The 11647-nt window shown below is 50.5% G+C and overlaps 1 long non-coding RNA gene across 2 annotated transcripts; it reads left to right on the top strand.

The window, feature by feature from the left end:
- The first annotated feature begins 497 nt into the window (after positions 1-497).
- Positions 498-11392, top strand: LOC119141019. 2 transcript variants are annotated; one of them, XR_005101803.1, is made up of 6 exons: positions 498-1154; positions 1624-1801; positions 5216-5407; positions 5800-5869; positions 6379-6846; positions 10206-11392. It is a non-coding gene; the product is annotated as an uncharacterized LOC119141019 (long non-coding RNA). The 2 variants fall into 2 exon arrangements; XR_005101804.1 differs by having other exon boundaries at positions 1624-2032.
- The last annotated feature ends 255 nt before the right edge of the window (positions 11393-11647 follow it).

The raw sequence follows: 11647 nt of genomic DNA, 5'->3' as shown, positions 1-11647 counted from the left end.
TTAACTAGCTGAACGCAAGCACAACGACCCCAACTGTGTGACTGCCTGTCCCACCTGGCTTCCTTCCATGGCCCACCTTGCCACTGGGCTCTTACTTAAAGGCAGTTTGCACTTGGTTGCAAAATTGATTATTACGGAAGTCTAATGTCTGGGGGCTGCTTCTTGAGCCAGAAAAGGTCAATAAACAGAAGTGTCAGCATCCCACTGATGGGCAAAGAATCTTCGTCCTAGGGCTGGGACAGGGCATATGACTTTAATGATACAGAAACCTGGCAGCTAAAAAGTTGTCTATGAGACAAAACAAAAACAATGAGTTTGGAAGAGGATGGTTTACAACTGAAAAAAAGAAAATGTTAGTTTTCATTCTGCTCCATTCAGAATGGAAATACTGTTCCGTGGAGCATATTACAGTTATGACTATTATTGTATTGCTTCACTTAGGAGGCATGTGGAAATAATTTTTGCTTATATTCAGTGTTTACACCAGCAAGAAACAATACAGGTTGTGTTCTCTCCTTGCAAAACTGTGAGTAGTGGCAAGTGGAGAAGGAACAAGAAGAAGCTTCTTACAAATGGCAGTTAGCAAGAGGAGGAGATGGTGTAGCAGAACAATTTAGGATTTTTATTTGAGTAGCTAACTTTAAATGTGAAAGCCGCAAGTAACTTTTTAAAACAAATGTTTGTTAATTTTATTAATTTTCTTAATAGAGGTTTTGCTGTGTTTGCCCTTTCTCAACCATCTGTTGTAGTTGCTGAGTACCCCTTGGCTACACTGCAGCCTGCCAAGATGTGCTGATGCGACAGGCTCCTGAAGGGGGTGAGGAGAGCATGGCCACTGATGTCCCAACGTGGGACTCAAAGCCCCCACTCCTGTGCCCACTTGCAGTGGGGTTTGCTCTGCATGGCTGTGAGATCTCTCTGCAGACCTTTGTGACTTGGGCGGAGGACCCTGCATATGGTCAGGTCCTCTCACAGCACCTTAACCTGCTGTGCCTTGCCCTTGCTGCACCCGTCTCCCTGCTCCAATCCTTCCCTTGTTACTCCATTAAAAAGTGTTGGTGTTTCAGATGAAATGGATTTCAAAGGGATATTTGACAGAGGAAAGTACCTAACCTGGAGAAGTGAGGAGAACTGATTGGATGAAGGAGGCACTGGTGAGAGCAAAAAATAATTGTGTGAGCATGTATGTGGAGTATTTTCTGAAATGTTTTAACCTGGGGAATATTTTTCCTGAAGGGGATGGTGCTAAATCAAAGAAAAGAGGGGATTCATAATTGTGGGATTAATTTGTGGACTATTTTGAGAGCTGGCAAGATCTGTTTGGAAATCTAAAATATGTATTTTATTAGTCCATTTTTCTGAAGAGGTTGCAACTGTAAGTAATCTTTATTGCAACTCCCACTGAAACAGGTTTCATACATTGTTTTAGTTTACCGTGTGACTCTGGTTAGTGCCTTGTGCTAAACTGTGTTCTTCACAATCAGGTCATATGTTATTTATGGTCTAAAATACCAAGTGATAGCTTGGGAATACACTTTCTGTGAAAGATCCCAGGGCAGGTTCAGCACATATTTCCATGGTGAGTTGTACCTTAAATCACTTCTTTTCCCCATTTCTTGCCAGACAGCATTAAGGAGCTATTGACCTGTCTGATGCTGCTCCTGAAGGGCTTGAAAACGTGAATGCGGCGATGCCCTGTGTCCACCCGACCCTACCTTGGGACAGCCGCTACCCCATGTCCACAGCAACAGCCCAAAGGGCGGACAGAGAGGAGGAGTGGAACACTGGATTGCGTTGAGAGGTTACAGCCTGTGTCAGGGCCAGGGAGGGCTCTGAAGGGATGGAGGATGTGTGTGGATGCGCATGGGACAGTGTTTGTCCAGGCAGAGACCACAACCCCAGCAGAAGGATGAGGTGTGTGGGCTCAACAGAACAACGCCAGGCTGTGAGCATGGGAGTTCGATCTGGTGGCTGGGAACCCATCACAGCCTGGACGTGAGGAGTCAAGCATATCGCTGTGGCACCAGCAAAGGTAAAGGGTGTACAGTTCCCTCCGCCAACGGGGGCACCGGCCATTTCATGCGTAACAGGTGTTGTGCTGCTTCCCACAGCAGCTACAGTGCCTGTGCTTCAGCAGCCTGGGCCCTTGGTCGTGGCACTTCTGAACTCAGTGCTCTTTCAGTGTCTTAACACTTCATCTGTGTTAATCCTTTTTTTTTTTTTTTTTTAATATGGAACTATTCTTTTTCAAGTTCATCTTATGTGTTATGTGTACACACACACGTTTTTGATCGGCTGTACGCACTGCACACAGATATGCAGGTTTAAGAGTTACTTTTTTTTTCCCTCTGACAAGTCCTCCTGGCTCTGGTTTTCAGTGGTGGAAAAAGCCAACTCTAGCCCTGGAGAGCTGGAAGAGTGAGACATCTCCGGTGCACTCTAGAATGGGAAGAAATCAAGATGTCATCTTAAGGCTATGCATCATTCCTGGAAAATAAGCTGGCATATTTTACAGAAGAATTGCATAATTACTTTCTACCTCTGCACAGGGCTAGTTCTGCACCTCGTAATACCATGAGTTTTTAAAGATATCTTAAAGACTCCGTTATCTTTGGCAGCATCCTGGCAACTTGGCACACCGCGCTGTAACAATGACACCAGCTCCCTTTCCCCCTGTGTTTAAATACTATGTTACCAAGAATTCATGAAAATCTACTAGAAGTCAGCGTTTCCCCTGGGTACGCCTCACACCTGCTGCCCCGTGTGCGGGGGGCTGCTGGCCGGCTAGGGTGAGATGTTGCACCCCGGGGAGAGGAACAACATTGTCCTGGGTGTCTGGTGCCCTGGGCTGCCCCTGTCCCCTGTAGGGAGCAGAGAGGTGCATTTACCTCCAACGCTTGAGAAATGTGCCTTGGCCAGAGACAACCAAAGGCTGCCTGACAGGGTGTGCATGGGACCAACAAGTCAAATCGCTGGGTCCTATTAGGGACTTTCGTGTGTTATTTTGGCCTGCAGTTTGATTTAGCTCGCTCTTTCTAGTATTTTTTTTATACCACATAATACTGGAAGCCACCCCTTATCTCACCAACATCCGAGTACCTTGTTTCTAAAATACTTGCAATATTCCCTGAGGGCAATAGGGGAAAAGGTGAGGTCTCAAAATGGAGTTTATGGGGAAAATCCTTCTCCTGGCAGTTTCTTTCACTGGCTTTGTCCCACCGATCTGCAGTAGTGAAGGCTCTGGCTGTACCTTGGCAGTTTTGTTAGTTGTTGGGTTTCCATAGCTGGTGTCCTTCACAGGGGTGGCTTTTGCTTTGTCTCTTTGCAGGGGCTGGGTTTGGTTATCAAGGTCTGGTGATGTCCTGGGAACTGCCCACACGTGCAAGCTGTCCCAGGTGCCGTGACTGCAGGGTGAACAGCTAGGTGATCCGAGTATTTCTTTAAATAGTGTTAGTCTCAAAGCTAAGTCCTGCAGGGACTGCTTACGTGGGCTGTTCTGTTGGGTTTGTGCAGCCAGACCCAGCACTGTGTGGAGGTTGGGTTGGATTAGAAGTGCTCATGCCAGCCCTGGTATCAGTTGCAGCCCCAGCAGAAGCTCCCCTTGCCCTCAAATCCCCCGGTGCCTCAGTACCGTGGTGTCCCCAGCACAGGCTGGTCCATAGCACAGCTATTCCCTATGTCCATGGCCAGCCTGGACGTGGCCAGGTGGGCTCTGTCTGCCCAAAGCACTGGTGGGCATGTGGAGCTCAGGTGGTTCCAGTTATTTTCTGTTCAACTGCAAGCAGACCAGAAACGAGCAATATTGCCATAGTTTCCCTATCAAATTTTAAAAACCCCAGGTTCAACTTCCAAAATTTTTCCAGGCTCTGTGGGCTCTTTCTGATCTCTGGTGGTAGCTCTGCGAGGTGGCCGATGGTGACCAGCAGCTTCTTGCTTGTTCATGGAGCCAGGGAGGGGGTTGCCCTGAGGAGCATCTGACGAGGCTTGCGAGGGGCACAGCGTGCTCTGCAGCAGCTTCACGGCCACAGGCATCTCATGGAGTGGAGCATTGGAATGATGCAGTGCACGTGTACAGGGCAGAAGGATGCGTTTGCTTTAATGGAGCTAGCAGAACCCCCTGAGAACTAGCCGTGTAATCCAGTTCAAAAGGTGCCCGTCTCTGTTGGGCCCCCCCTTTCCCAAGCCGTGGGTCTCCTGGCCGTGTGGCAGCACGAGACAGCAATGCAGCCAGGGGCAGGGGGCACAGGGCTGCGGGGGCGCGGAGCCTCACCGTGTCCTGAGGGCTGCAGCCCTGCAGCGGTGGTGGGTGCAACCTGCTCCTCGCTTCTTCGTGGCCAAAGGCATGCCGAAGTGCATGGATGTGGGTTCTAAACCTCAGGTGCAATGGCAGAGCATGCAAAATGCATGGGTTTGGGATTTTTTATGAAAGTGATTGTTAGGCATTGTCAGTAGTTTTTAATAATTACTGTTTATTAGCAAGTGAGAATAGCTCTCTGAATAACTTCATGCCAAAGAAACAACGTTCAGGGTGGTGTGGATTTCTGAATATCTGTTTATCACATTTTAATGTTGATGGAGAAAGGGAGAAAAAAGTTGATGGCATTTTTGTGAAATTCCACCCGTTTATGACCATATGAAATTAAAGCTTTTATACACTTATAAAGAAGCTCCAAAGGGAACAAATATGTTTTTCCTACTGAAGTCTGCTTAAAGCATATAACAAATATGATTGCACAGCTCAATATTTCATATAAAACAATATGCTCTACCATTTTAATTTTCCTGTACAAAATTGGTTTTCATATGAATTCCTGTTGCATTATTTTCTTATTCCAACTAAATTAGAACTATATAGATATAAATGATATACATTACATTTATTATACATAATCTAGGTAAATATGAACTAATTCATCAGCCATACCTCAGCTTTCATATAAATTATCTTTGTGGCATTTTTGCTTTCCTATAAAAGTCTTACAGTTGAAGGGTTATTTGACTATATTTGTAACTATTGCAGCATTAATTTAATTGCACTTCTACATAAGATTTAAAATTATGATAAGAAGTATGGAAAGCAGAGAGAAAGGAGGTATGGCAGGTTTTAATTTTGACTATTTTTAGATTTATTTTGGGTGACTGGATGTTGCAGGTGGTGGCGGAGCTGCGGTCTCCCTCTGGGGAGCCTGAATCCTTGTGCTTTCCTCTGCCACAGAGACCCCGATGTATTCAACCCGCTGGTCATGCTGGTGCCACTGGGTTTCCCAGGGATTCCCAGTTCATGGATCTGTGGGGAACGCTGAGCCTGGGGCAGGACTGCCAACGAGGCCATGGCGCTGGAAGAGCTACGTGGGGACTGGTGCTCACTTGAGGTCACCGCTCATTTTCCATCACTGGAATTCAAGAGGTAAAAGGTGGGAAAACACAAGGAAATTGAAAACTCTTTGTGTGAGGGGGGCGGGGGGAGCACAGCCGCGGCAGTGCCCTTGGGTGCAGGTACTAGGAAAATCCAGTTTCTGAGGTGCTTGGTGGAGCAGGAGCCATCCCAGCGTGACCTCCTGCTTCAAAGGCATTGGGGAGCAGCGATGGGTGCAGTGCGGCTGCGGGGGCTTGCGGGGTGCTCTCAGGTGCTGGGCCCTGCTCCACAGCAGTGCAAGGGCATCAGGGTGTGACAGCATCTCGTGGGCAAGCTGCCCAAACTGGCCAGGGGGCCAGGCGCCAGGCTGTCATCTCCATCACCAGGAAATTGGTCTTTTGGTGTAATTTTCCTCCAGTAATTAGTCTCTCTGTGATTTTTAGACTTTGTGTCATGTTGTGAATACAACGTGCTTGACAGCATACCTGCCGGGGAAAATATCTTCTGTGATGGGTAAGGAAATATCATTTTTCATGAAAGGCATCAGAAAAAGTAAATGTGAAACTTCTGAACAGTTGGGGGCATGATGACTTTCAGTGACAAGGAGGGCTCTATCTGAGCAGTTGGCAAGTGTCAAACTGCTCTATCCTGCCTTTTCCTTGGCCATTTGGGCTTTGAGTCACGGGCACAGCATTTCGTTAACACCCAGTCCGGGGTGTAAATGGGATAGCTACAGGCAGGAGACATTTCACGGCATAAACCACCTGTAGCTGTACCAGGCACATGTTAAAAATGGGCAGCTGAAAACCAGAGACAGGCAAAAAGTGCTGCACAAATGAAGGCCTTGCTTCTAAAAAGGATTTTCTCACATGTTTAGGGATGGGAATAGAGAAGTTGACTTCTGTGCAAATAATTGCAGTTAATTTTAAGCTTGAGTATTGTATTGGGTCTTAAATATTGTGAGGTAAGTATATCTGGGTTTTGGTTTTGATTTTTTTTGTTTGGTTGGTTTTTAAATACAGAGCCAGCCTTATCCGAAAGCAGTCATTTCCAGTGGGCAGTGGAGCTGGGAAGGGGATGGGGCAGCCCTCACTGGAGCTGCTGCTGGACAGCCTCAACAGGGACAGACAGCTCAAAGGAGACTGTGGTCTTTGCACCAAGGAGCAGCCGTAGACTCTAGATCTGCTGCTGGGACCGAGTGAGGACCACCACTGGGTCCACTCTGGAGCGGTGTCCAGGGGCCTTTGGCTGGAAATGCTGGGGGAGCCTGCAGCAGGCAGTGGCCCAGCGGGTACAGAGCCCTTTCCTGGAGCTGCCCACGGCACGGCTGGAAATCAGCTCCAAGTGCCACATCCATCATGCCCAAATTGTTCAGCAACCTCCAGGACAGCGTGAGCAGCAAGTAGCATCTGTTCCTCCCTGCCAGAGCCACGATGATGGACTGCCAAGAATGGAGCTCCCTCCTAACTTCTTGCTGTCTGGAAGCCAAGGTGAGATTGAGTTGATGTAAAAAATGGCCACGCTGGCGGGGCTGCCTGCCTGGGGACAGGAGCGGGGCGGTGGTTTGCAGGCTCTGCTTCGCCCCAAAGAGAGCTGCTGGGAGTCACGGCTTGGTGCAACGCCCGCCAAAACTGGTGGGGTCTCTCAACTGGTTTGGTAGGGACTGGGTGAAGGGCAGGGTTTTGCCAGGTGCGGTTCTGGATTCAAGTGGGAAAAATGCAAGTACATGTCCTCTCCCGTGGCAAACAGAGGACTAAGGCCCTTGCTCCCCAGAGGGAAGCCCCCTGCCCCGTAGAGGGCTGAGCAGAGGAGTGGGAGGCAGCGAGCTCCTCTCCTGGCCCTGGCTGCCTGTGCCAGGCAGGGTTTTGCCTGCATGCCTGGCTGCTCTGGGTCTGCACTACCTTGCTGTGGGTGTAGGGTCATCTGCCACAGGAGCGTTCCTGCCTTACACCCATGCTGCCAGTCTTGTGGAAGGCAGGCATCCTCTGCTGGCCAGCCACAGGGCACTGGAGGGCTTAAAAACAGAGGGGAGATTGTGTGAGGTGCTCTGCGCTTCCTTTTCCATACTGCTCTGTAGTGCTACACAAGGCCGTGCAAAGTTAATCAGAGCAGTGAGAAACCATGAACTCCCCCATGCAGCAACTCTCTGCAGGGACATGGGGCAGGAGAGGAGGCTGCTGCAGGGCTTGGGGCATTGCCAGCCCTGAGCTCTGCGGCTGAGCCCCACGCTCCTCACCTTGGGCATCCCAAAATTATGTGCAGTACTGCTTTTATAAAGGGATGCAGAATTAGATAATCTAGGGTAGTCTTACGTGGTTTAGTGGAAGTTAAAATACCGTATGTGTTAGGGCTTGCAGGATACTATATTATTTTTAACATCCACACGTTTGTAGGAATTGTAACTAAATATGTTTTCTAACAGGAATAAAAGTACAGGCTTAGGTATTTTATGAATGGCAGCTGTGTCAAGAGTGATTCAATAAAAATGTGTGCATGGTGCTATTAATCCAGGCAGGAATTTTGCTGGCGCTGTGCAGGGTGTCTGGAGTGGAGCTGAAGCCCTCAGCACTCATGCTGCACGAGCCTGTGTCTCACTGGCCTTCAGAATGAGCCGGAGCTCGGCCGGGCTTTCCTGACATGCCGGGAATATTTAAGGGGGCTGTTTTCACAGTGCATTAGCTGGACCGCATCCTTGCAGAAACCCGTGGGACCATCTGGTCTCCCACTGCTGAGGGGAGGTTTGCGAAAGTGTTTTGACTCTTCCTAGTTGAAGGTATGGGGAGACATTGGTCTCTGCCAGTGAGTCAGAAAAAAGATGCTCACCCTTTTCCATCTTTAAATTGTGCCTTTTTTAGCAGTAATTGGAAGAACTGATTTTTACAGTTAGTTTGTCTTGGAAATAACTTATGTCTGCACCACGTGAAAGGGATGGTAATAGCAATGGCAATAAATAAATCACGTGGGGCAAGTAGCAGGCAGTCGTATTAAGGCTAATAGCAGTGTGGCTGTTGCACCTGCATGCGCCACACTCGTTAGTCTAGAGTGGTACAGGCATAAAGGAAAATATTATTATTGTTGTTGTGGCTGTTATTATTGTAATTATTACTCCCGTTTCCTGCTGGGGAGCAAAGGCGTGAAGCCCCAGGTGACAGCTTCATGGTGCGGTTGGAAACCTGTGGGGGGTGAGTTTCTGTGCCTCTGTGTGGCAGGCAGAGGGTGGTCCCCCACCCTGCAGACCCCGTCCCCAGGGCCCTGCCCGACAGCCCAGCCAGGCTGCTGGCACAGCCTGGGATGGGGCAGGACCTCCACGAGGTGCCCTGAAAGCTGCAGGAGGGGATGGGGAGAGGGTCTGTGGGTGCCCCAGCTGTGCCCCTAGCCCCATGGGGCAGTGCTGCCCTGTCCCCCAGCATCATGCTGTGCCGGCAGCACTTCCCCCACGGGGCTGGTGGTGCCGAGGTGAGCACCCACAACGCAAGCACAGCTGCGCTTCCCACCTGGCAGGGCGATGCTGGCAGCGGGAAAGGTGCTGCCTTGACAATGCCACTCAGCCATGGCTGCTCCTGGAGGACTGGCAGCAATGCCCCACTGCAATGTGCAGCAGGGACAGCGAGCTCCCGTCCTCCTTGGCATGGGGCTGCATCCTCACAAGCCCCCAGACCTGCAGCATGAGAGGGTCTTTGCAAGTCCTGCACCTGTTGCAGGCTGGCCTTCGGTCTGGCAGTGTGCTCTGCAGGCTCTGTGCTGAGGCACGGTGCAGCTCAAGGGAGCTGGCACCAGCTGCTGAGCTGGCTGCAGGGCAGGCTGTGAAGGCTTGGGTATCGTACCTGCACGGGGATCAGATCAAACGCTGCAGGGAGGGCAGCTGCCAGTGCAGCCCAAAGCCCAGCAGGGAGATGGGCCGACTTCTGGGGTCTGACCACATGCTACACTGGCACTCAGAAACAGCGTGAGTGGGCTGGGTGAGACCCCCTCATCTGCGCAGCTTCTTTGCGCTCTGCAGGGAGGCATTGGCAGTGGCATTGGCAGTGCTGTTGGTGGTAGCAGTGGTGGCAGTGGCATTGGCGGTGGCGGTGGTGATGTGGGGTCTGGGCTGCCCTCTGTAAGCTGCTGCTCTCCTGAGCACGACGGGGTGCGTGCTGCAGAGCTGCTCTCCTGTCTCTTCCCCACGCTGGATGCACCTTGATTATCCCAGTCCTTGAGACTTGTCCTGCAGCTCCTTGCAGCCCTGAGGGCACCAGGCACCCATGAGGAGCAGGGGGACGCGTGTGCCCCCCTTGTGCAGGGTGACAGCACACGTGCCATGCATTGCCAGCACTTTCACCTGCGCACGGGCAGGGTGGTCCCCAGCACAGGCAGTGCCTCAGTTTGCTGTGCAGCCCTCCCCGTGGGCGCTTGCTGGGGTCCGGGGCACCCTGCGCCTGCCCTCCCCTCTAGGCATCCTTTCCCCCATGCCTGGGACTGGCCCACCCCGGGTGGGAGCACAGGGGCTGGTGCCCCCTCTGTGGGAGATGCCAGCCTGCCTGTGCTTCCCATCACTAAGCAACAGTGGGTGAAATATATCCCGATTTCTGCTGCTCCCATTTGGCACCTCCCACCATGTTCTTTCATGTGCAGTTGCACAGTGTGGCAAATAAAAAGCCCATTTTCTATCTTTGGGTGCCAGTGCACAATGTAGCCATCGTCGGGAGGACAGGCAAACCAATTGGCAAAGAGCAAATGACTGACATTAGGACCGAGTGACATTAGTACCGAGACGCTGCTATTCATCTCAGGGCCGGGTGCTGCCAAGCAAAGTCCAAAAAGTTTGGTGGGGTTTTTATTCTTCTTTTTTTTTCTTTTTTCACATCAGAACTTCAAGCTGATCAAAGAAACAAACACTTTTAATGAAACATATGCAAGATACTTAGAAGGAGAAGATTCACAATGCATCTGCTGCGGGACCAGAAGGCTTATCAAAAGTGTGAAGTAGGAGGAGAAAAATTACGAGTGTATGATGCCAGAGAAGATTACAGAAATATTAAGCAGAAGGAATGTAAACACGTATAGCTGGTGATGGCTGGTGCGTGGCTCGCCGCGCACAAAGAGCCTCTGCAGTGTCGGTCTGAGGATGCTCTCGCCGTTGTGTGCGAGCAGTCCACCGCAGTCCAGCCAGGCACCCCTGCAGCAAACCATGCACCTGCATGCCCAGCCCTTGCCCTGGTTGGGCGCCAGGCCCTGGGGATCAGGCAGGGCTGGCCATGGCTGTGACCACATCTCAGAGCACAGCCCCCCTCCCCCGGAGCCCCTCTCTTGCTGTCTGGCTCCAACTCGATGCCGAGACATCGGCAGAGTGCCCACCGTGCCATCCAGTTCAACTGTCTTTAGAGCCGATGAACATTGCAGTGGCAATTTATTTGCATTTTCTTTATGAAACAAAAACTTAAATGTAATATCCATTTTCTTGCAATGTGTTTTATTGAAAACATAAATACTGTGAAAAACTGTAATTTCTGGTGATAATACAGTAGTTTACTATCAGTGGGAATATCACATCATTATTTCTGTTCCGCATTCAGGAGTGTGCAGACATATGGCTTATCTATTTCAGCCACTGGCCAAATTCTGCTCTCTCTTAACCCTTGCACCCTCGGTGAATTCAGCGAGGCTGCACAGTGATAGCTAGCAGCAGGATCTAGAGCTCTTATTTCTTGTTAAATGAAAATTTTTCATTTTCAAAGCTGCTTTCCTGTCCCCCCACACACTGACTGCAGTTCTTGCTGTGTGTTACAGTTTTGCTTCTCCTTCCACAGTGCTGGCAGTTGTCTGCAATGGCCTTTCTCCTCCAATCAGTGCCACCACCACCTCTGCTATGAGGCAGCACTGGGGGGTCCTAGGAGGGGTGTCTGCCCTCTCCTCGGGCTGCAGGTGCTTTTTCAGGGGGAGCCCAGCAGGGGCAGGGCGCAGTGCCCACCGGGTGTGGGAAGATGACTGCTCGGAGCTCTGCTCCACTGTGGGGATGGCCAGCAGCATTTCTAGGGGCTGAGCCACGGAGGCTCAAACAGCAGGAGAACAGTTACAAATAGATCTCCTCTCCAAAGGGCAGTTCAGCAGCCTCTGGAGTTTTAAGCCAGTCTTGTGGCTTCTGGAGAAAAAAAACATTTTGCAGCTTAAGTGCATCTCTGAGGAAGAAACACGTTTGCTGTGCTGGCCAGAGGGTGCTGTGGGCACCATCCTGGGTCCCTCTCCTTCCACTTGCTCCCTGGTGATGGCAGCTGGGGCTGCTCATAGCATTGCTGCTCTTTGCAAGAGCAC

This window comes from Falco rusticolus, chromosome Z (assembly GCF_015220075.1).
Source record: "Falco rusticolus isolate bFalRus1 chromosome Z, bFalRus1.pri, whole genome shotgun sequence".
NCBI lineage: Eukaryota > Metazoa > Chordata > Aves > Falconiformes > Falconidae > Falco > Falco rusticolus.
The sequence above is the reverse complement of the archived record's forward strand: the minus strand, read 5'-3'. Positions and strand labels throughout refer to the sequence as shown.